General features: G+C 51.1%; 1 long non-coding RNA gene across 1 annotated transcript; it reads left to right on the top strand.

Annotated features, from left to right (window-relative positions):
• The first annotated feature begins 13,429 nt into the window (after nucleotides 1-13,429).
• On the top strand, nucleotides 13,430-23,816 carry LOC125752399 (uncharacterized). Its single transcript, XR_007401833.1, has 2 exons — nucleotides 13,430-17,440; nucleotides 22,755-23,816. It is a non-coding gene; the product is annotated as an uncharacterized LOC125752399 (long non-coding RNA).
• Nucleotides 23,817-23,885: the final 69 nt, after the last annotated feature.

Genomic DNA, 23,885 nt, shown 5'->3' with positions numbered 1-23,885 from the left:
ATTCCATGCTGATATAAATGACATCTTTTAATAAAAATAACTATATTTTCCAAAATTAAAAAAAATGTGATGAGAAGAGGGACACTGTTTTACATTTTCAAATATCTTTTAATGCTTACCTAGTAAGATTCTTTAGTGACAATTAGTGAAGATTCTCATTCTGCCTTCAGGCTGTTGTGATGTCACTCATCGTGCAACCTCTGGAGAGTTCCATTGTGCACATAAGAGAAGTAGAGCGAAAAAGGCAAGTAGTCTCTTTGTGTTATTATGAAACGAGCTTTGATTTCACAGAGCCCTTGGAAGGCGGCACCGCAGGGGCAGGCTGTGTGCACGACGCTGCCGTGGTTTGCTGGGACAGGAGCCGGCCCCGGAGCTATGTGCGTGGACTCAGAAGCTCAGGAGGGAGCCCTACAAGGAGCCTCCTGAGTTTTAGGGCCGGTTTCAACACATTCCCCAAGTTGTCCACGTGGCCAGAGGAATCCCAGGTGGGACAAGGGCCCTCGTGGCTGGCATTTACACAGGTCAACACCCCCGGCTCACCTGTGCCACGTTTGCTGGAACGACATAAAACCACATCACTGCACCATTCGCCTGGTTATCGCTGAGGTTCCACGTGGCTCCTCCTTCTTCACGTGCCATTTCTCTTTGAGTTGGTTATAAAGCAAAACTCTTCTCCCGGGAAGTGTGAACATCCGGATTTATCAGGAAGCTCACTGCTGCTCGAAATGAGGATGTAAATTCTTAGAACATCCTTTTTATAAATCAAAACCTTTATTTGGAAAAAAAAAAAAAAACTTCCCTAAAACATCCACGTTTTCTTTTCAACCTGGTCCCCAGCCCAGATTTTAGAAACATTTTGGAAAGTACAAGCTTGTGATACCAACTGGCCAGATGTCATTGGTACATTGTTGTGGCCGTTGCCCTGAACCCTTGTGAATGAGGACGATGGCACGGATAGCTTTTCTTAAAGCCACGTGTTAAAAAGCAATGTGATTTTCCTTAAATACTAAAGCCATAAACACTTTCTGCATCATATCTTTTTGTGATCCTAAAACTGCTCCCTATGTCTTGTACCCAAACTGGGTAATACAGGATACGACAAAGCCACCTGTAAACTTACAACCCAAACAGCCTAGTAGCAAAGGTCCTCCCCGTCCCTTTTCTAAGTCTTTATGTGCATATGGTATCATGCATGCACTTACATTTGCAGGACTTTTAAATAAAATGGAGTGTTAATTCAGGGTCCTGATACACCTTGGGTGTCCATTCAGAGCATGGCAGTGAGCTGAGATCTCCCGTGCCCACCTGCTCTTCCCATAGGGAGGAGTACATGCCTGCACACAAAAGAGCTATGATCCCTGTAGTCAGTGACGGGCTCGGGGTGAGGGGGGTGCGGGACATCAGGCGGCAGTGATTCTCAGCGAGGGGAGGAGAGACCCATGCCCACCTCTGCTGTTCGCAGAAGGCATGGCAGGGCCGGGCACTCAGCCTCAGAGAGCAGTGGGTCTCGGAGGGCAGGGAGGCCAGCAGGACATCGGACAGAGGGAGCAGCCTGCACGCCCTCCCTAGCTACTCCCCTTAGAGGGGCCGAAGGAGAAGTGCAGGGGGGAAGAAAGAGCAAGTGAGCAACTGAGAATGTGTGCACATGTGTGTGTAGAGTGTAGCGTGTGTGTAGTGTGTATGTGATGTGTGTATGGGTGTACTGCAGGAATGGCTCCTCTGACTGCGCAGCCTGGAAAGTGCTGGGCCTGCAGCAGTCACCTTCACCAAAGCCCCTCATGGGAGCCGGTGGTGAAGGTCCAAGCCCAAAGCCCTGGGAGCCTGGGCCCAGGAGGTGCATGTGCTGGTCCAGGGCCAGGAGGAGACTGCGTCCCTGCTCAGTGGCTGGAAATGGAGGGGGTGCTCCCTATTCAGTCCTGGGCAGCTTTGGTGGATGGGCCAAGCCCCATCCTCTGCCTTACTCTGTGTGCAGATTCAAGTGTGAATCTCCCAGAATCGTGTTTAACCACATACCTGGGCACCCGTGGTCCAATATGGTGACACATAAGATCAGCCATCACCCCCCAGGAGTGAGACCCATCAGCCCAGAGTCCAGAGCTGGTCCTGGTCTGCTGCTCCTGCACACCCCCTGTCCTGGTAAAGAACTGGTATAAGGGCACCTGATCCCACGTGGGGGTATGGGGAACACCACCAGGAGGAGGAGCACCACCTGGAGGAAGAGCATCACAAGGAGAAGGAGCATCCTCAGGAGGAGGAGGAGCACCATTGAGATGAGGAGCACTACAAGGAGGAGGAGCACTACAAAGAGGAGGAGCACCACAAAGAGGAGGAGCACCATGCAGAGGAGAAGCATCATACAGAGGAGGAGTACCACATGGAGGAGGAGCATCATGAGGAGGAGGAGCATCACCTGGAGGAGAAGCATCATGAGGAGGAAGAGGGGGAGCACCATGAGAAGGAGCATTACTCAGACTGGTGCCTTGAGTGGAGACAGGCTGAGGAGGACAGTCCCTACTGGACTGTCTGCAAGGCTCTCTGTGCCTCTGGATCAAACCCACACTCCTTCCCGGGGCTCCCCCCACTTGTCAGCTCCACTGGCCACACCTTTATCTTTTCAATGGTCAGTGGACAAAAAACTTTGGTCGTTTCCACATCTTGGGTTGTGAATAATGCTGCCGTGAACATGGAAGTGCAGAGGTCTCTTTAGATCCTGCTTTATTTCCAGTGGATATGTACCCAGAATGGGATTGCGGGATCCTATCCTAGTTCTGTTCTTCACATTTTGAGGAGCCTCCACATTGTTCTCCAGAGCGACTGCACCAGCTTGCATTCCCAACAGTGCATGAGGGCTCCCCTCTGCATCCTTGTCAATACCTGTTGTTTCTTGTCTTTTTGATGATGGCTGTTCTGACAAGTGTGGTATCTCATTGTAGTTTTGATTTGCATTTCTGTGAAGATGAGTGATGTTGAGCATCATTTTATGTGTCTGTTGGCCATTTGCATATCTTCTTTGGAAGAAATGACTATTCAGTACTTCTGTTTTAAATCTTTTTTTTTTTTTTTTGCTATTGAGTTATATGAGTTCTTTAAATATTTTGGATATTAACCCCTTATCAGATATATGATTTGCAAATATCTTCTCTCATTCAGTAAGTTCCCTTTTTATTCTGTTGATGGTTTCCTTTGCTGTGCAGAAGCTTTTAAGATTTGCTTATTTTTGTTTTTGTTCCTTCTGTGTTTGGTGTCAAATCCAAAAAAATCATTGTCAAGAGGCTTATCACCTATATTTTCTTCTAGGAGGTTTATGGTGTTAGGTCTTATGGTCAAATATTTCATCCATGTTACTTGATGTTTTGTGTATGATATAAATAGGGGTCTAGTTTCATTCATTTGCAGGTGGCTGTCCAGTTTTCCCAATACCATTTACCAAAGGGATGGTCTTTCCCCCTTGTATATTTTGGCTCCTTTGTCATAGATTAATTGGCCATATGAGCATGGGGGTATTTCTGGGCTCTTGATTCTGTTCCATTGGTCCAAGTGTCTATTTTCATGTCAGTACTAAACTGTTTTGATTTACTTCAGCTTTGGAATAATATAGTTTGGAATCAGGAAGTGTGATGCCTTCAGCTTTGCTCTTCTTTTCTCAAGATTTCTTTGGCTCTTTGGGGTCTTTTTGTGCTTCCATACAATTATTAAGTATTTTGGTCCTAATCCTGTGAGAAATAGTCATCCTTGAAGCAAGGATGGTTTAAGCAATTCAGGTTTTCAGAAAAATCACTCTGGCTTCACAGTGGAGAAGAGCCTGGTGAAACATCAGAAGGGGAGTCAGGAAACTGGGGTACATTTCTCAAGTGCGAGGTGAGTCTGGTTTGTGCTGCGGTCGGAGAGGGTGGGGAAGAGTCAGTCAATGCACATGGACTCTGCATCCTGTTTGACCAATCACCAAGTCCATGTGCATCCCTCTCTCAGGGGAGTACTGTTTTCACAGAGTGAATACATTTCTCACTGATGTGTTCATAAATATAGTTTCTTCTCAGAATTCTGAGCATTGCACACAGTGCCCTAGAAAGGGAGGCTGTTCATTAACTTGTTCCTGGCAAGGATGTCAGCCACTCTCTCCTCCCAAGAATTCCCCTAAAACATGCCAGAATGGGAACCCTCACCACAGGGCTCCATCTAGCAGCTCTGGAATCAGCATGCATCAGAATTGCCTGAGGACCCTGTGCAAACACGCATTTCTGGGCCCAGCCCCCAGGGTTTCTGATTTGGCACACGTAGGGTGGAGCAGGGGGAGCACGAGCTTTCTCATTTGCCAAGTCCCAGGGACCCAGTGTGAGAACCATGGGTTGGAGGATGTGTAGCCAAGAGGCGAACCTCATGGAAGTGGCACAGAACACACCCATGCCAGGGCTGTGAGTTGGGCAAGCGTCACCTGGCCATGCCTCACTCTCCTCACCTGGGTCTTGGTGAAGCACAGAATGAGGAAAGTCCATGAAGCACCAGGACAAGCACACAGTGAATGTAGATACATTTCTATGAGAGACGACGTGCATCTCACGTTCCTGGAATGTGTCCCAATTCTCAGTGTGAAGTGGGACAGGTTGGACTCCCAGTTCACTCTTGGAAAAACTAGTCCGATTCACAACGGGAGTCTCAGTGGAAGCCTGAGCGTGACCTCCAGCTCTGCTGCTTCACCAGCTCCTCAGTTCTGGCGAATTCCTGGCAGGACTGTGCGTTAGGTAGTTGTCTGCCTGCCCCTCTGCTCCTTGCCGAGGTGGCACTGTGCCTGGCCCCAGACAGGGTGGCATGCTGGGACATGCGGTCATGAGGCACAGAGTGCCGACACACACCCATGCTCCTTGCTGACTGCTCTGACAGTTTCCCCAGTTTGCACAATTGCACATAAGGATTTGTGTGTCTGCCGGCAGTGGGCTGACCACAGAGACAGTCATGATGTGTCAAGAGATGTGGGGAGGAGACAACCTGTGGGAGACCCTGCCATCCAAGCACCAGGTCTCCCTGGATTCCTTAGCAATAAGCAGTATGTGGCTCACCCACATGTTCCACGTCTGAGATTTGCACAGATGAAGATGTCAGTGCTCTTACCTAGAGCTTCCACATGGGATCTAGTTGTTTCCCAGAGTAACTGAGGGTTTGGAGTGGAGGGAAGATGGGACCAGACGGCCAGCCAGCTTCTTCTGGATCCACATGTCAGATCCAGGCTGAGGACACAGGACAGAGTCAGTCCAGGCCCCAAAGAACAGTGAAACCCAGGCTGTGGGTCAGAAAGGGGGATCCATAATCAGGAGGTCTCCTTGACCCTGAGGTTGTGCCTGGGGCAGGGTCAATACACACTCGACCTTGTGTCTCTCTGGGTGATGTGCAAACATTACAGCTCCTCTCTGGAGTGACCCTCAGCACCCAATAGAATATTCAACATTTGCCAAGTACACACAACGGCAGCATCTTTTTTTTTTTCTTAAGATTTTATTTATTCACAAGAGATACAGAGAGAGGCAGAGACACAGGCAGAAGGAGAAGCAGGCTCCATGTAGGGAGCCCGATGTGGGACTCGATCCCGGGACCCTGGGATCACAACCTGAGCTGAAGGCAGATGTACAACTACTGAGTCACCCTGGTGCCCCATTGGTAGCGTCTTTAAAGTGCCACATGGCTCCGGCCTGGAGGGGTCATGGGTCTTGCATCTGGGGACATGAGGTCTCTGAATTAGAGTCTTCTGGGCCCTTGCTTCTATGGGGGGTGGAGGCGGGCAGGTGGGCCCAAGGCTGGTGGGCTCAGGCCAGGGACTTGTTGCGCTTTGTTTCCCAGGATCTAATGTTACCTCTGTGTGGCCAGGCCAAAAGCATGTGCACTTGGGGGAGATGGCAGGTACCCAAGTGGTCAGAAAAAAATGGATATTTTCTTCTTATGGTCAAAATATAGCCAAAGCCTGCATTGATTTGAGCCAAGGCAAAGACTTGGACATAACTAACGGCTCTCTAGGGTTTGAGCTGATGTCCATCCAGCAACAGTTCATCTCAAGCCCAGAAGAGAAGCCCCTGGGAATTCCATGTTGTTTGCTCATGTCTCCGTGTAACGAGCCACCTACGGGATGCCGCAGTCCAGGATGTGAACATGTCATGTGCACAGATAAAGGGAGTTCATGGTCACTGACAGATCGGCAGACGGGACCTTCTGGGGGAGGCCTGACCCAGCATCTCCCTGGACGCACAGGACAGCAGAACGAGCACCCACGGGACAGCAGGTGGTCATGGGGCATTCTGGACATTGATGCCTGGCCAGGGGGTGGTCCCTCGGAGGGTCATCTCCGGCCGTGGTTCATTTGCATCCCCGTGGGCCATTCACCCAGCAAGCATTTGCTGAACACCCACACTGAGCCAGAAGTGTGTCGGTGCACGGAACATCTCCTTGAGCAAGACAGTAAAGATGCCCACCCTCTAACAGGCACCTCACAGAGGTGAGGACACGTGTCATCGTCATCACATGCCCTCGGGTTGTTCTGAGCACCAAGTGGAAGTGTGGGGAAGGACGTTCGGGATGAGCCACCAGGGGGCAGCCTCCCCCCGCTAGCCTGCGCTCCTCCTCCTTGTGGGCAGAAGGTTGGTGTCTGTCCCGACAGAGGGGGACGCTTAGAGAGGGGCGTAGGAAGAGCAGACTCCTGCTGCCCCGCCTGCCCGGCCCTGGACAAGCAGCTCCCAGCCCTGGAGCCCGGATCTGAGGCCCAGGCCTGCATGGGGCAGGCGAATCGTCCTTCAGAGGCCGGCCTGTCCTTTTTGGAAGATGGGAGCCAGAAAAGCAGCCGTACCCTTACAAGTTTTTATTTTTATTTATTTATTTCTTAATTTTTAAAATTATTTATTTATTCATGAGAGACACAGAGAGAGGCAGAGACATAGGCGGAGGGAGAAGCAGGCTCCTTGCGGGGAGCCCCACGTGAGACTCGATCCCAGGACCCCGGGATCATATCTTGAGCTGGGTGCTCCCCCTTACAAGTTTTTAAAGCCATATTATCAGCTCTGTTTTAAACTCCCCCAAGTTTGGGTAGTTAATAACAGAAACAAGCACATTTAAACACTTTTGGATACAAAGATCTGGAATCAATCTTTAAAAGTAAAGTGACTTTGAAATGAGGTAAAAGTCGGAACGATCAGTGAGGACCTTGATGAGAAGAGCATGTCCCTGGGCTAGGATCACCCTAGACATTTTGCCACCAAGAAGGCTCCAAAGGAGGCAATGAGCAATGACTTGCATGTGCGACATCTCCCCCAAATGCACGTTTGAATAAGACACAGGCAAGGTTAATCATTCCCATTTGCACAATTGCGTTTCTCGTGTGTGTCTGGCGAATGGCCTCCCTCGTGATCTTCTTTCCGTGGCAGTGGCTGCCTTTGTTCTGCATCCGCAGGCATCTCCATGTGGACCAGGCCGCTTTGCCATCCTGCTTCATTCTCAAAGTACATCAATTTTTAACTTCCCAGAGTCGGTTTTCTGTGCAACCCTATTTTCTTCAGCGTGTGAAGCGGTGCCAGTTTCAGACGGTTACAGGGTTGTTTCTCCGAGGAGAAGCACCCGCTGGAGAGAACAATGAAAATGTCGTTGGAGGAGGTCACCGGGGGGCAGCGGGGGACTCGCCCTGCAGAGCTGTCGTCTTACCCAGAGCCATCCCTGGACGTCCAGTTATGAAGTCATAATCTCTGGGGAGAGAGGGTGGTTTCTGGAGAATCAGCACCATGGGGGTGGGGGTGGGGGTGGGGGGGAGAGGGTTGCTGTTGTTGGATAAACCCGATGGGAGACACAGGGAACGTTACCACATGTGACGACGTTTTCTCTTCGTACACAGACACACACGCACGGAGTTTTAAATCAGCGTCGTAACGGATTGTGTCATAATGCTGTTCCTCAAACTTTTTCTTTATGTTTTTTGCTCATCTTCTCGTGTCCCTCAGGAGCTCCATCCCTGCGTCCCGCACAGGCGCGGGGACAGAGCATGGCCTGTGGCTCTCAGGGCACACGTGTGTGTGCTCCAGTGGTGCTCACTGCGCAGGTTACAGAGGAGGGGCCGCTCCTCATTGTTCTGAAGGCAAGAGAGTAAAACACTGTTCTGCTTGGTTTGACATGAACCTGAATGTTTTTGGCCTCTGATAAAAAGCATTTAATTGAGCTCCACCTCTTGGCCACTATGAACAATGCTTCAGTAGGTACTTGTGTTCTCACATTTTAAAAAAAATGCTGTATTTTCTAGAGCAATTTTAGGTTTACAGCAAAATTAAGAAGAAGGTTCAGGGACCTCCCGAGTCCACCCTGCCCACCCCCAACTCCCACCATCAACATCCCCACAGGATGGTGCATTTCTCACACTGGATGGACCTGCATGGATGCTTCATCCTCACCCGGGTACATGGCTCATGTCCGGGTAACACTGGGTGCTGCGTGTTCTGTGGGTTGGGACACATGTGTGATGCTGTGTATTTGGCACAACAGTGTTCCACAGCATAGACTCGTTGCCCTAAAAATTTCCCATGTGACTCCTGGTCACCCTTCCCTCTCCCCAGCTCCTGGCAACCACTGATCCCTCTACTGGCTCCAGGGCTTTGCCTTTTCCAGAATCCAGAGCATTGAAATCATAGATACCCTTGTATTTTTATTTCTATGGGCTAAATGAAAGGTGGATATAGAAGTTTTAGTTTTCTCTTTTTAAAAGATTTTATTTATTCATGAGAGACACACAGAGAGAGGCAGAGACACAGGCAGAGGGAGAAGCAGGCCCCCTGTGGGGACCCTGATGAGGGACTCGATCCCAGGATCCTGAGATCATGCCCTGAGCTGAAGGCAGACACTCAAACACTGAGCCACCCAGGTGTCCCATGATGTTACAGGACAGGCATGTCATTAGTATAAGCAAAATGAAGGAACAGATGTGGAAAAATATGATAATTCATTATAACTTCCATTGTCTTCTCACGGGGGGTGAGGGTGAGGGCAGGAACTGTATCACCCCCTGTACCATGGGCGCTTCCCCAGTGCTGGACGCCCCAGTGTGTGTCTCCCCTGGAGGTAAGTCTCCATCAGCCCGGAGGTGGACTGCTCAGTGTACTCAGCGGGAACTGGTCATAAGCCTGGAAACTGGGATGCACCAGTACAAATGCCCAGAGAAGCCAACGCCTTGGCACCTTGCATGTTCCCGCTTCTCTCCATGGGCCGCCACTCACGGAGACCTGACGTACTCAGTGCTCAATACAAACCCAAACCTTCGCTGTGTACAGGTACCAACAAGCAGCAGCTAAGAGAAACAAGAAAGGTTTTTCAGAAAAGAAATCCATTCTTTTTTCTCAAGAAAAAGTGCTTCTATTCTTTTGTGGCTTTCTCAGAAAACCGTTGCCCCCAACACAGCATTCTTCAAATATTGAAAACACTGATCGGATTGTGTGGGATCCCCACATAGGAGAGCGCACATGATCTTGGGGCTGTAAGGAATGTGTGTGCATGGCGAGTCCCGAAGGTTCATGTCCACGGGCCCAAGAAACACTCCGCCCTCCGTGCCCTGAGCAGTGAGAGGCATGTGTCCTTGCAGTGGAGCTACTCACTGCACTGACCTCTCAGGGTCTGTCAGTTTGCATCTGGACCCAAGCAACTGATAAGGCTGTGGACAGATGAGTCTGGAAACATTTTCCGTGAAGCAGTTGCCCTTCATGGTTGGCATGCCTTTAAAATTAATGTGAAGGTAGCCTGGCCCCCATGTTAGTGCCACAAGGACCAAATATTCTCGTTGTGGTGAGCACGAACAAGCCCAGTTACATTTCCAAATATTGTGTTTTCACGGAAGCTACTTGTCCATGGGGGATCTTGGAAATACTTCCAATGCCTGGAGATGATAAGCTCTCTGACCATGTCCTTCAGAAACTTAACTTTTCCAAAAATGTGGGTTTTCAAAGACAAAAATACAGCACACAAATTAAAAAAAAATAATTTCTTGCTGGCTCCCAGTACCCATTCACTGAATAGGAGAATTTCTTGTCAAAAGAGTTTAGATTCTTTTGGTTCCATTTCATGGATATGGCAGGAGGTTAACCATGTAAATAGATTCAAAGTAGTCGCTTTGCTTTTTTTCAGTTGTAGCAAAGGGGAGTATATTAGGATTCTCTAGAGAGGCAGAACTGATAGGAAATATATCCTCTCTTCTTTCTTTCATTTATTTATTATAAAGAGTTGACTTGTGTGATTATGGAGACTAAGTCCAAATCTCTAATAGGGGCCCAGCAGGCTGGAGACTCAGGGAGGCCAACGGTGAAGATAAAAATCTTAAGGCCATCTGTCTGCTGGAGAATTTCCTCTAACTTAGGGGAATTCTTTAATTTTATGAATGCCCTCAACTGATTGGATGAGGCCCACCCACAGTAGAGAGGGCAATGTTAATGTCATCCAAAAGAATCTGTCAAGAAACACCTAGAATAACATTTAGCTAAATATCTGGGCACTCGATAGCCTGGTCAAATTGACACTTAAAATTAAAAATCACAGAAAGGATGCCATTTAAACCTGGAAAGGGAGGAGCAAAGGAAAACGGAGTAAGTCTGAAGAAGGCTCTGTGTCTTTCTTGCGTAAACCCTCATGTGGACAGAAACCCACACATGAGGAGGGCGGCCTGCTGGAGGCACTTCAGTTTGGGGAATTACAAGAAACCTCTCAGGTGGGCTGTAGAGCAACCAGAGGCCAGCCTTCTCCAGTTCATGCAATTATTTGATTTTTTAAATTCTAGATTAAGGCATGGCTTTGGTTTGTCTTATCAGTTCCTGAGAAAAAGGATAAGTCAATCACTTTCAATTCCCTTTTCACTAATTTGCTTTTCTCATTACTGTGCTAATGTAGAAGTGATGGAGTTTTCAGGGAAATATTCTATATGGCAGACCCTGTAAAGAAGTTAATGATTATTAGTAAACAGTCTGAAGCCTACCCGTCCCAGTGGGTACCTTTCCTTCACAGGGGTTCTCTGGGGGGTGGAGCACTCTGGCTAGAGCTGTTGGCATGGCTCCCAGAGTCCCTGGACCTAGAGAAGGATGCTCGTGTATGCGGTTCTCCGTCTGGAGGTGAGGAGCTGCAGGAGGGACTCAGCCACTTCTATCTCATTGTCAGAACCTCGCAGAACATGTTAAGGTTTGCGCTTCATCTAATGAACCGACATCCCATTTAAGAAACAGTCCAACCTGCCAAGTTCCAGGAGAGTGGGTGTAACAATCAGCAGCAAGGACTTATCTCAGGGTGAAGATGGGAAATGAGGACCAGGTGAGGCTTGAAGCACGGCCATGCTGAACAGGTGCCAAGGGTGGTCCTGCCCCCAGCAGCCGGGGCCCCACGGGGTTACCCAAAGCCTTCATCCCATCCTCCCCAGACTGATCTGTGAGTTTAATGCAATTTCTATCAAAACCCCCAGAAAGGTTTTTTTTTTGTTGTTAAATGCAAACAAACTTATTCAAAATGTATAGGGCTAATGCACTTTGTAAGGTGAAATAGCTGAAGGGCTCAGTCTGGCCAGCATTGAGGCCACTGTGTACTGCAGTGAGTAGAGCAGTGAGTGGCACAGCGTGGCCCTAGCAGAATAGCCGTGGAGCAGAACAGAGCCTGGAAACAGGCCCCCACAGGCATCCTGAATTGAGTTTTGACAAATGTACAAAAGCAATTCCATGGAGGGAAGAGAATCTTTTTGGCAAAGGTGCTGGAGCAACTGGAGGGCCGTGGTAATGAAAACCAAGGGAGCCTCCATCAGAACCTCACGTCTTAAATAAGGTCGGGAGGGACATCAGATCTCAATATAGAATGTAAAACTAGAAAACCCTAGAAAAAGATAGGAGAAAACCTTCAGGGTGTAGGGCTGGGCAGAAAGCTCTATCAAACCTATGATGCCAGAAGCAGCAACCATAAAAGGAAGATTGTTACACTGGATGTCACCAACATTTTAGCACCTTGCTGTTAAAAGATTGAACAATCTACAGACTGGGAGAAAAGATTTGCAAATTACACTGTGCCCGGAGCATTCTGGGACCTAGGAAACACAAGGACCTGGAAAACGCAGTAGGAGTCAACCAATCCAGGTAGGAAGTGGGTGCGGGCCGTGAAGAGATGCCTCCCGTAGGAGGATGTGCAGATGGCAAACGAACACGCGAGAGCACTCAGTGTCCTTCGCCACCGCGGAAATGCACACCTAAGCCACAATGAGACAGCAGGGCACGTCTATCGGAGTGGCTGAGCTAAAAGCAACGACAAGAAGACTGAAGCCTAGCAGGGCGACTGGACACCAATGTCCTGCCGGCTGACGTCCGCTGGGACAGCTCCTGTGGCCACCATGGCCAATTCCCGTAAAGATGTAAGACTCCCACACGGCCAGCAACCGCACTACTGGACATTCCTCTCCGGCAAGGGACTTTGTATGTTCTCACAAATGCCTGTGCTTCGAGGTTCATGGCAACTTTATTTGTGATCACCAGAAACTGGGAACAGCCCAGAAGCCCTTCCCAGCGGGAATGCTGGAACGGAATGGTGCGCCCACGCCACGGCACAACAGTCAGCGACAGGGAGGAGCCATCAAGTGACACACACAGCAGCGAGGACAAACCCAAAGGGAACCAGGCTGAGTGAAAGAGAGCCACTCCCAAAGGGTACATAGTATAGGATTCTGCGTTTATAAGATACTCGGCCTGACAAAATTATAGAAAGGGACCACAGGGTAGTTGTGAAATTTAGGGATGGTGGGGGACAGGCGGCGTGGTTATGACGGGATGGATCCTTGTGGCGATGGATATGCAGCATTGTCCCGACCGTGGGGTGAACCCAGGAGCCTGCACATAACCACGCTCACACACGAGTGTGTGCGGGCAAGACCGGGGAGACCCAGGAGAACAGGGGCTATATCAGTGCCAGTAGCGCACTGTGGTGGTGTGCTGTCGTTGTGCAAGGGGCTGCTGGGTACTGGTAGCCGTGGTGCATGGTGGTGATGGGACTGTACACGTGTGCACCGACAGAGGGCCTGGGAACCACAGCGGTGCCAGCGCCCCTGCACCTGCTGCTGTACAGAGTCCCTTTCTCTGGGTATGTGGGTATGAACCCCACATAGCATTACCGGCGGTTCATCGTGTTCTGCCCAGAATTTGTCTATGTGTATGCAAATTACAGCCACACATGCATATTCAAATGCATCCTCACGAGTACACAAACATGTGTCCTGTGTGTATTTCACAAAGTGGAAGCTCTTGTGCATTGGTTTTCTTTTTTTTTTCTTTTTTTTAATTTTCAGCAGATACCACATAGTGTTTTTGTACTTTTTTCCTTTTTTTAAAAGATTTTATTTATGTGTGTATATATATATATATATATATATATATATAGAGAGAGAGAGAGAGAGAGAGAGAGAGGCAGAGACACAGGCAGAGGGAGAAGCAGGCTCCATGCAGGGAGCCTGATATGGGACTCGATCCTGGGACCCCAGGATCACACCCTGGAATGAAGGTGGTGCTAAACCGCTGAGCCACCTGGGCTGCCCGTGCATTGGTTTTCAACTCACTTTTTTTTAATTTTTAAAAGAAAGAACCCCAATCATCCATATGGACATTCTTCCAGGTCCGTATGTGTATTCCTCTCATTTTTCTTAGAGTTGTGTGACAATGCACAGAGTAGCTGAGCCATTAGGGTCCCACCAGGTGGGCATCTAACTCAAGCAGAGTGGCTGAGATGTGAGCTGTCAGGGTCCCGCTGGGTGGGCATCTAAGTCATGCAGAGAGGCTGAGCCATGACCTGTTAGGGTCCTGCCAGATGGGCATCTAAGTCACGCAGAGCAGCTGAGTCATGGCCTGTTAGGGTCTTGCCGTGTGGACATCTAAGTCACGCAGAGCAGCTGAACTGTGACCTGTTAGGGCCTTGCCAGTCGGGCGTCTTTGTCGCCTCCACACCTTTGCCTTCATAAGCACTGAACAACGTTGTGGCCATGGCCTTGAGAACATGTGCAAACTTTCTGAATTTTGGGTTCCTGGAGTCAGGTTACTGCAAAGCTGCCCCATGAGGGGTTGCTTCCCTTAACGCCCCTTCCTTCCCTCGTTAGCACCGGGCATTGCCGTCTCCTATGCCCTGGCCAACCTGCTCAGGGAGAATGACCCCATGGCTTTGATTCACCCTCTTGATCCTCTGTCATCTCTTTGCATTTCTTCCATGAACTGCCGCTGGCTCTTTGGATTGTTTTTGATGATATCCACCCCTCAGAGCTTTCTCCAGGAGACTAAGACTCGGGGAACACAGGCGACTTGCCATTTTGTGTTGGACAGAGTGGATCTCTTGCCAGGTTACTGAGAACACGCTGTGTCAGGCAGGACACGGTAATTCTTAGGTAATCCTATGATTTAGCTGTGGTTCACAATGAGAACCTGGGATCTGCAGGAGCAAACTCACATATATATCTAGGGTTCGCACATGAAACGGTATTAACCGCTAGATTTATTAGTTCTGACCGAAGGTGGGGACCCTGCGTAAGAGGCCATTCTGCACCGTTCATGAGAAAGAATGACTCCTTGCCTACCAGGATAGTTTACTTACCTACCAAAAAACCTGAAAAGCTTTGAGTTCACATTTTTCCTCATTCATCCCAAAAGGTGTTGCCTCAGGCCCATTCTCAGGGTGGAAATGAGTTGCGACACTACCCCACATTCCTGGAGTGATGTGTGTATGTGAGTAGTGTGCGTGTTTGTGTGTCTGACATGAGACTGAGTCACTGTGTGCCAGGCTTCCCCAGGAAGGAGGCTGCAGGCACAGATGGAGGGCTCTTGGGACAGAGGAGGAGGCGATGGCCCTGCAGGAAGAACCCCTTCCCAGCCCAGGAAAGCCCAGTGTGCAGGGAGAAGCCCAGCGTCCTCACAAACCTGTAGGGTGCTGGGTGGCTGCCACCCTAGGTGTGGACAGGGGAGCAGAGGACCTCTCAGAATATGCTACTCAGCGTTAGCCCCTCAGGATCACCGTGTGGCCCTGGGGAGCGATGGGGGCAGGTTCCCATGAAGACAGAGATCCAATTTCCCACCAGCTGAGTGGGATGGAGACTTCGACTCAGATTTCATTTGATTCGGGGGAAAAATGAGACATTTCTAGCATTCCCACATGAATGCTTGCAAGTTCATTTTTACGACACAGAAAGAATGTATCTTAGGCAGTTACTATGTATCTAAGGTATTAATCAACAAAAGATGCAAATGAATAAAATATTTTTAGCTTAGCGAGCACATGGATAAATGGGTACCAGACCACTAGACAATGAGGGTTTGATTGAAACTTTGCATCTGGTTCCTATTAACTGAATTGGAGACAAAATCCTCATTCAAGGTTTCCTGCCAGTTAATTTAAAAAGCAATTTGGATTTCATGGGCCTCAGCTGAAGGGTGGTTTCAGGGCTCCCATAGGCTGTGACGAGCTTGTCAGGCTCCTAATTTCTTTTCTGTGTTGTAAAAGCAATAACAGCCGCCTCTCAAATACGACGTGTAGCATTCCACTGCACATCCGTCGGATGGAGACCCTCGTTTCCGCAACCGTTCCCCGCGGCGGGCCCCTGGGAAGCCGTCGACTGCTTGCTGCTAGAAATAATGACAGCCACGCCTGGCTGTGCAGTTGCTGCCGACCACGGCCTGCCTCCCGAGGGCCTGCGCCATCTGCCCTCGGCAGGGCCTGCCCTCAGCTGCCTTCGCGGAGTGCTGGCGAATCTCCTTACTCTCCACGGTGCTTGGCAAAAGGGCCTATCATTGTTCTAATTTATACTTTATGATCACTAATGATCCTGAGCATTTTCCCATGTGCTTATTAACTAGCCGTTTGGCCGGTATTGTGAATCCACTTCAGTGGCAGCTGGCTGGTGCATTTCAACCACTTCCCACTGACGTACAAGGGAGACGCAGAAGCAGCCCATTTCCCCGGCCTGCTCAGGTCTGCTCACACGATGGGAACGGGAATCAAGATTCTCAACAAATGCATCTGCAGCTCAGAGCGGCCCCTTCCCAGCGTGCATCCCCACGCTCCCCTGCTGGTGTCCACGGAGCCTCTGGGTTCCCGGCCTGCTTCTGGCTCCTGCAGCCTCCCCTGGGTCATCTTAGGAGCCAAATTCCTGCACACACAAAGGGGCTTATGTTCAGTGGTTTTTGAGACTCATTTTTAACTGGTTAATGATGGAACCAGCCAACCTAAGCTGTTTAGAAGGCTGCTTAAGAAGTTGGGATTTTTGGGGCACCTGGCTGGCTCAGTCGGCGAAGCATTTGCCTTTGGTTCAGGTCATGATCCCAGGATCCTGGGATCAAGTCCCTGCTCAGGGAGGGCCTGCTTCTCCCTCTCCCTCTGCTCCTCCCCCTGCTTGTGCTCTGTCTCAAACAAAATCTTTTTATGCCCCCCAAGGAAAATTTTATACAACTCAATGCACAAATTATAGTGTGCCCTTCACGGTGTTTTGACAAGTGATCCACCTGTGTGACCTGACCTTTATCAGTGGGACATTCACATCACCCCAGAATACTCCACGGTTCTTACCCGTCAATCCTTGTCTCACCCCACATGCAACCACTGGGCTGATTCTCTTTCCCTCTAGAGATCAGGTTTCCTGGTTCAAGAAGTGAATTAATATGGGATCATAAGGTGTGTGCCCTTCTGTGTCTGGCTTCTTTCACTTGCTGTAACATTTTTGAGACCCATCTGTGTTGTTGAACGTATTGGCTGTTAGTTGCACTCTGCAGTTGAGAAGTATTTCGCCATATGACTGGATCACTGTTTGGACCCCCTCCTGTTGATGGACTGCCGGCTTGTGTGGGGCTGTTGTGAATACAGCTGCTGTGAATGTTCCATGACAGCTCTTCCTGTGGATGTAGGCTTTTCATCTCTTCAATCCTAGATATTTGTCCAGGAGGGAAAAGGCTGTGTCACATGGTAGGTTTGTGTTGAGTTTTAAGTGAAGCTTCCGGAACCTTTCCCAGGATGTTCCCACTGTTCAACGCTTCCCCCTCCGCAGTGCTTGGCAGTTCTGACGGCTCCGTGTCCTCGCCAACATTTGACATTGTCAGCCTGTCATTTTTAGCTATCCTGGTGGGTGTGTAAGCAAAAGCCCTTTTCAGCTATAATTTATACTTCCTGGTGACTAATGATGGTGAGTCCTTTTTCACACTAACACTGTCTTGATCATGTGCTTACAAACCCCTGAATCCACCCCAGCTTTGTGGGGGCATCCTGGAGAGCTTGTCAAGAGTCACATTCTGAAATTCTGTTTTAAGCAGTGTCTTCATGAAGTGTAGGTGGGGATTCTTGATTCCGGTGTGGAATCTGTAGACAAAGAGCCTCATACAAATTCCAAGTACCCAACAGAAGTGGGATCCTAAAGGGGCAGCAGAGCTCAGGTGTGGAGTTGAGTGAGAGGAAGGTGAGTAAGAGGACCAGTAGGACCATGGGGCCAATGGGATCATGGGGCCGTTGGGGTCAGGGGGGCCATTGGGGTCATGGGGCCAATGGGATCATGCAGCCATTGGGATCATGGGGTCTTTGTGGTCATGGGGGTCCTTGGGATTATGGGGGCCATTGGGATCATGGGAGGCTTTGGGATTATAGGAGTCATTGGGATCATGGGGCGATTGGGATGATGGAGCCATTGGAATCATGGAGGGCATTGGGATCATGGGAGGCTTTGGGATTATAGGAGTCATTGGGATCATGGGGCCATTGGGATCACAGGAAGCAATAGGATCATTGGGCCAGTAGCACCATGAGGCCAATGTGGTCAGGGGGCCAGTGAGGACCATGGGGGCTAATGAGTCCATTAGTCCTGTGATTTCTGGGTCTTTTGTCCACCTCCATGGATCAGTAGGGGGCTGTGTAGAGATGTTTGGGCTGGCCTAACAATACAGGGATATTTGCCCAATTATGACAATAGATTTTTTTTCTTATGAATTATTATGTAACATTTGTACAATAAACATGTTCAACCTTTTCTTGTACTTACTATAAAGACTCTCCCATTCTGATGTTTAAGATTCCAGCTTCTCTCATCATGACTCCCCTGCATGGGGATGAAATTGTGACGGTCTTAGATATTGATGCCTAAGTGAACACGTCACTTCTCATGTATCCATCACTCTGCTGTTACTGACAACCGTGACTAAGCAAAGGCTTTAACGTAGGTACTTCATCACTCAGGAAGATTGGGTCTCCATGCTCAGCCGTCCTCAAGGCAGAGCATCAGGTGGAGTGAGCACTTGCATGGAAAGACCTGCCTTGCTAGCAACCCTAGATCCTTTGCCAAACCCCCTGCTCCAAACAGCACATATTATGCAAAGTTGGGCTTTTATGAAGTTACAAAATGAAGAGTGATAAATATATATTAAAGATCATATTTATTTATTTGAGGTGCAGGGGGCAGAGGGAGAGAATCTCCAGCAGACTCCCCACTGAGTGAGGAACCCACCGCGGGGCTCGATCCCAGGACCCCGAGATCACAACCTGAGCCAAAATCAAGACTCTGACACTTAACCAACAGAGTCACTCTGGTGCCTCCAATTTTTATATTTTAAATGGATCTTGTTAGGTGAGAATTCTCTAGAGTATTCATTCAGATTTCAAATTCTTCCCCCATCAAAACATAAATCAATTGTCAGAAGTTGGCCAGGTGACTCATCCCAGCAGGCAGCACAGACTTGGTGAGAGCAGGGCCTCCCCAGACGCTGGAGTCTTCCTCCCCTAGGAGACATATGTGACAGTGTGAGCCAGCAAGTGCACTGGGGACACCCTGCTTAGTGTTGGTCCTGAGTGGCCGGCAGAGCCTCATGGGGCTGAGGGAGCCTGGATGTTCGTGTCCCCTCAAAATGCACATGTTGAAACCTAGCCCCAGTGCGATGGGGTTAGGAGGTGAGGCCTTTGGGAGGTGAGTAGGTCCTGAGGGTGGAGCCCCATGAATGTGACCAGTGTCCTCATCAGGGGCTTCTTCCACCGCGTGAAGGAAGGGGCTCCTTCCTCTGCCCAGCAGGATGGCAGCCTCCATGAACCGGGAAGCTGGTTCTCCCCAGGTGCAGAGCACGCCCCACCTTGATCTCCACGTCCAGCCCCCAGAACTGTGAGGCACAGGTGTCTGCTGTTTAAGCTGCCGCTCTGTGATGCTTTGTTACAGAGACCTGGGCTAAGATGGGGGCTCGTTTGGGGTCCTTCTGCTCTAGCGCTGGCTACCCTGCAGGGACCAGGAGAATCTGTGAGAGTGCAAGTGACTGCCTCAGCCAGCTCGGGCGGCCGTGACAGATGCTGCAGACTGCGTGGCTCACACAGGAATGTACTCCTCTCAGTTCTGGAGCCTGGAGGTCCGAGATCGGGTGCCCCCCAGTTTGGTTCCCTAGTGAAGGCTCCTGCTGGCTTGCAGGTGGGCACCTCCCACTGTGTCCCTGCATGGAGGTGAGACAGAAGCTTTCTGGTTTCTCCTGGTAAGGGCACCAATCCCATTGTGGGGCCCCACCCTCATCACCTCATCTGAACCCAATTACCTCCCAAAGGTGGTGCCTCCAAGCACCACTCAGGGCTAGACCTTCAACACATGATTTTCCAGAGGACACAATTCAATTTACTCTGACCCAAATCCCTGTCTTTCTGGCACACAAGATGCCTCCATTCCACATCACCTGTCCATTACTCCACCTGCCCATCCTACATCACCTACCCATCCTATGCCATCTGCCCATCCCATATCACCTGCCCATCCCATATCACTTACTCATTACTCCATCTGCCCATCCCATGCCACCTGCCCCATCCCACACCACCTACCCATTCCATCCACCTGCCTATCCCATGCCACCTGCCCCATCCCACACCACCTGCCCCAGAGTCTTAATTCATTCCAGCACCATCACTTCTCAGCCTTTTGGCTAAGATCAAGTGTCATTCCTGTACCAGCTCTCCACTCTGCCATCTGAAGCCCCATCTAAGTCAGATGCAGGTTATACTTGAGGTGTAATTCATCCTGAGGAGAAATCCCCTCCCCCCCAGCAGTGATCCTGTGACACTGGACAAGTTGCATGAGACAGCCCTAGGATGGCCATTCCCATTCCAAAAAGGGAGTACTTGGAAAGAAGGAAGGGATGATGGGTCCCAAGCAGGCACAAAACAAAATAAGGCAGATTCCAGCAAACTGTGAGGCTTGAGAATAATCGTCTTTGGTTTGATGCTCTGCCTTCTGGACCTGGGGTGATTACAAGAGGTGTATTATTATCAGGAATTGGCTTCCACCCTGGAGGCTGAGAAGTCCAGGACCTGCAGTCGGCAGGCTGGAGACCCAGGAGAGCTGACAGTGTGGCTCCTGTCCGAGCCCTCCTGAGAAGGCAGAGGGAGCAAATTTGCCTTTAATTCACCTTATGTGCCATTCAGACCCTCCTCCTCTGCACCCACTGAGGAAGACGGCCTGCCTTGCTCAGTCTGCAGATCCCAATGCGACTCTCCTACAGAAACACTTGGCAACCTGTTGGGCCACACGTCTGGCCACCCCAGCCTAGTCCTCATCAAAAACTAGCCATCACAGCGACTGACCCACTGACTGATGGCCAGGGGGCTCTCTGGGCTGTGGGGACTACAAGGCAGGGTTGCATGCTCCCCAGGGCACCCCCACTTAATCCATCCCCCACTGAAGCCCCCAAATCTGCTGGGGTGGTTTCTCAGGGCAGTTGTAAGGGGGATGAAGGGGAAGGGGATGGCAAGGGTGGGGAGACACCAGCGGGACGACCTGGAGATGCCATCGCACCTGCCGGGTCTCCTCCCACGTCTTCTGGTTCAGATGCCAGCCAGGTCAGGACGAAACAGAGTGAACAGCTGAAGCCATAGCAGCCAGCTTCTCTCCTGGGTGACTGTGCATCCTTCACCTGTCAGCACTGCAGAGGGGCCAGTCGCAAGCCCGCTGAGCATCCCCTACAGGGAAGCTGCTGGCCCATGTGTCCCCAGCTGGACGAGGGTTGGATGAGACTGTCTCAGGGACTTGCGTTCTGAAGGAACTTGCCATGTCCCTGTGCTGTCCCCCTAGGGTTTCCTTCGTGCACCTGTGTCCTCAGCAAGCATGTTACCCGATCACGGCAAGGGGCGCGGCTTTACACACCTGGGCGCCCTTTATTTACAGCCCCGACCAAGGGCTGTCACTTGTGCTTTTACTAGGATGGGACCCATCCTGGCTTCTTATCAGTCCAACTGCTGGGATGTGGGCAGCTTCAGACACGTTTGTTTCTGTTCCAAAGTGCAGACAGGGCGGGGAAGGAAGGCTCAGCCGATGTGAGAGAAGGCGCCGGTTGAAATAAGGCGGGCAGGGGGAGTGGAAGGGTGTGGGTTCAGGACGCCGCCCCGGGCCCTTGTTACTTATTTCCTGAAAAACTGTGAATTCCCATGGTGGCTCTCACGTCACCTGTCTGGGGACGAGTCAGTCCCACACCCAGCAGAGGGTGTGTGAGGGGCTGGGAGTTCCCAGCAGAGGCCATGGTGCCCGGTGCAGCCCCTCGGAGCTGGGGACCCGAGCAGAGCTCCTGTGGATGCTTGTGGCCCTGCCGGTGGGAGGCGCCTGAGCCCGGGGCAGGCCAGACACCCGGGTCAGTGCCCTCGGAGGATGGCCCTCAGGTGTCCCCCCTGTCTCTCTGAGGCCCCAGGTGCCGCTAAAGGACCCTACCCCGGACTTGGCTCCTCCCCCTTCACTTCCTGCCTGTGGGCCCTGCTCTGGGTTACCTCCCAACTCCCGTACTGGAGTCAGCGCGCGGGGACCCAGCCGAGAGACCTACGGTCTAGACTCAGAAATCAGCAAGATCTTGCTGTGCTCCGTGCATCTTGTCCCTCCTTTCTGCAGTATTTTAAAGCAAATCCCAGACTTAATGAAATGACGTTACATGGATGGAATCCCCTCCAGGGGAACAGTGGGCCCACTCCTGGTCACGGCTCCCCCACCGTGTCAGCACCGGTGTGACCTCCTTCCACTCGCCCCACCCCGGCCACTGCCAGCCTGATTCTCACGCGTGCCATCGGCAGACGAAACGAGGACACACCGCCTTGTCCCATCACTTCTCTCCTTTTTTTTCTTTTTTTTTTTACAGATTATATTTATTTATTCATGAGAGACAGAGAGGGAGAAAGAGAGAGAGAGAGAGGCAGAGACACAGGCAGAGGAAGAAGCAGGCTCCGTGCAGGGAGCCCGATGCAGGACTCGATCCTGGGTCTCCAGGATCACGTCCTGGGCCGAAGGCGGTGCTAAACCGCTGAGCCACCTGGCACCTGGGCTGCCCTCCTTTTTTTTTTTTTTTTTTTTAATATTTTACTTATTTATTCATGAGAGACACAGAGAGAGAGAGAGAAGCAGAGACACAGCAGAGGGAGAAGCAGGCTCCATGCAGGGAGCTGGACGTGGGACTTGATCCTGGGACTCCAGGATCACGCCCCGGGCCAAAGGCAGGCGCCAAACCGCTGAGCCACCCAGGGATCCCCTCATCGCTTCTCTCCTAATGCGTAAACCCGGGCTTCAGATAGTGGGCAGGCGCGAGGAGCTATGGGAGGAAGAGTCCTTTCGAAAGGAACAGGCTTTCATTTGACAAGAGACAGGGAACGAGAGAGAGAAATCCCGCCTTAGCAAGCAAGCCCAAACCACGCCCGCCGTGGGCGAGTAGTTTGCCACAAGACACAGAGAAGGACGTGAGTTGGCATCATGGTTGCTTTTGAACGTCGTGGCTTTCTTTCAGCTCGGTGGGGTGTCGGCTCCCGGGGCAAGGCAGGCTCTCCACGTTGGTCCTGAGACTGCTTGGGTGGAAGAGGTGAGCGTGCGCTAAAGGCTTCCTGAGTAAATGGAGTGGACCAGACCCTCGTGTGCCCCGCTCTCCAGAAGGTGGAAGAGAACACGGGCGAGCGTGCACGCTGCCTGCACCGGTTGGCCGCGGGGGGAGTCCATGAGAAATGAGCTACTTCGTTTGTGAGAGCCCATGAACCCACCTGACAAGCCCTGAGAGCAGGCCAGATGCTTGTCCCACTTATGTCCACCGGGGACCAGGCAGGAAGAGACAGGTGGGAACAATCTGCACAGTTGGGGAAACTGAGGCCAGGATCTTCCTGATGGGGGCTGATTTGGTCGTGGTGCTGGGGGACCATCCACCATTTTACCAGCTTCTGAAGCATGCATTCGGGGGCCGCGCCCTTTGTGCCTTGTTATCGCCTCCTGCTGAGGCCGCACTGCCCGGGGAGGGCCAGGGCCTGTCAATGGAGGGCCTTGTGCAGTGCTGGGTGGCCTGTGGCACCAGCGAACTTTGGGGGGCATTTTGCACGGGCTCTGGGCATCCTGTGGTTTGGAGCTTTGTAATGGGGCCTCTTTGCAGAGCAGCCCCTGGAGGGGGGAAGGGCCCCTGGAGGTGACAGCTGAATGAGGGCCTGTGTGTTTGCGTCGCTGCCGATTTGTGATGCCTGCTTCATGCGTCGTCATGACCCACAGGGTGGCGTGGGAAGGCATCAAAGCAGGGGTCGTGACAAGGCTGAGTGGGCGTCAGCGCCAGCAGCTGGGAATCTGGGGAGCCGCCCTGGTGACAAAGGCCATGGTGGGGACCCACGTTTCCAGAGGCCCAGTGGGTGCACAGGGTGCCCGGGGCCCACAGCCGCCCTGGGGCAGGGCTGCCTGACCCCAGCAGGTGCAGCCTGGGGACACAGGCCTGTCTGTCACCCCTCCTGCCTGCTTGGAGGACCACAGGACAGACAAGGAGAGAACTCAACAGGCACGTGTAGGTCAAAAAATAAAGCTTAATTCTTGGAAAACAAAACCCAGCGTCGTTCGTGAGAACATAGTAAAGGTGGGCTTAGGCAGGAGGCACAGAGAACGCCAAGTCCCT

Source organism: Canis lupus, chromosome 1 (genome assembly GCF_003254725.2).
Source record: "Canis lupus dingo isolate Sandy chromosome 1, ASM325472v2, whole genome shotgun sequence".
Classification (NCBI taxonomy): domain Eukaryota; kingdom Metazoa; phylum Chordata; class Mammalia; order Carnivora; family Canidae; genus Canis; species Canis lupus.
This window is presented reverse-complemented; position numbering and strand designations above follow the sequence as displayed.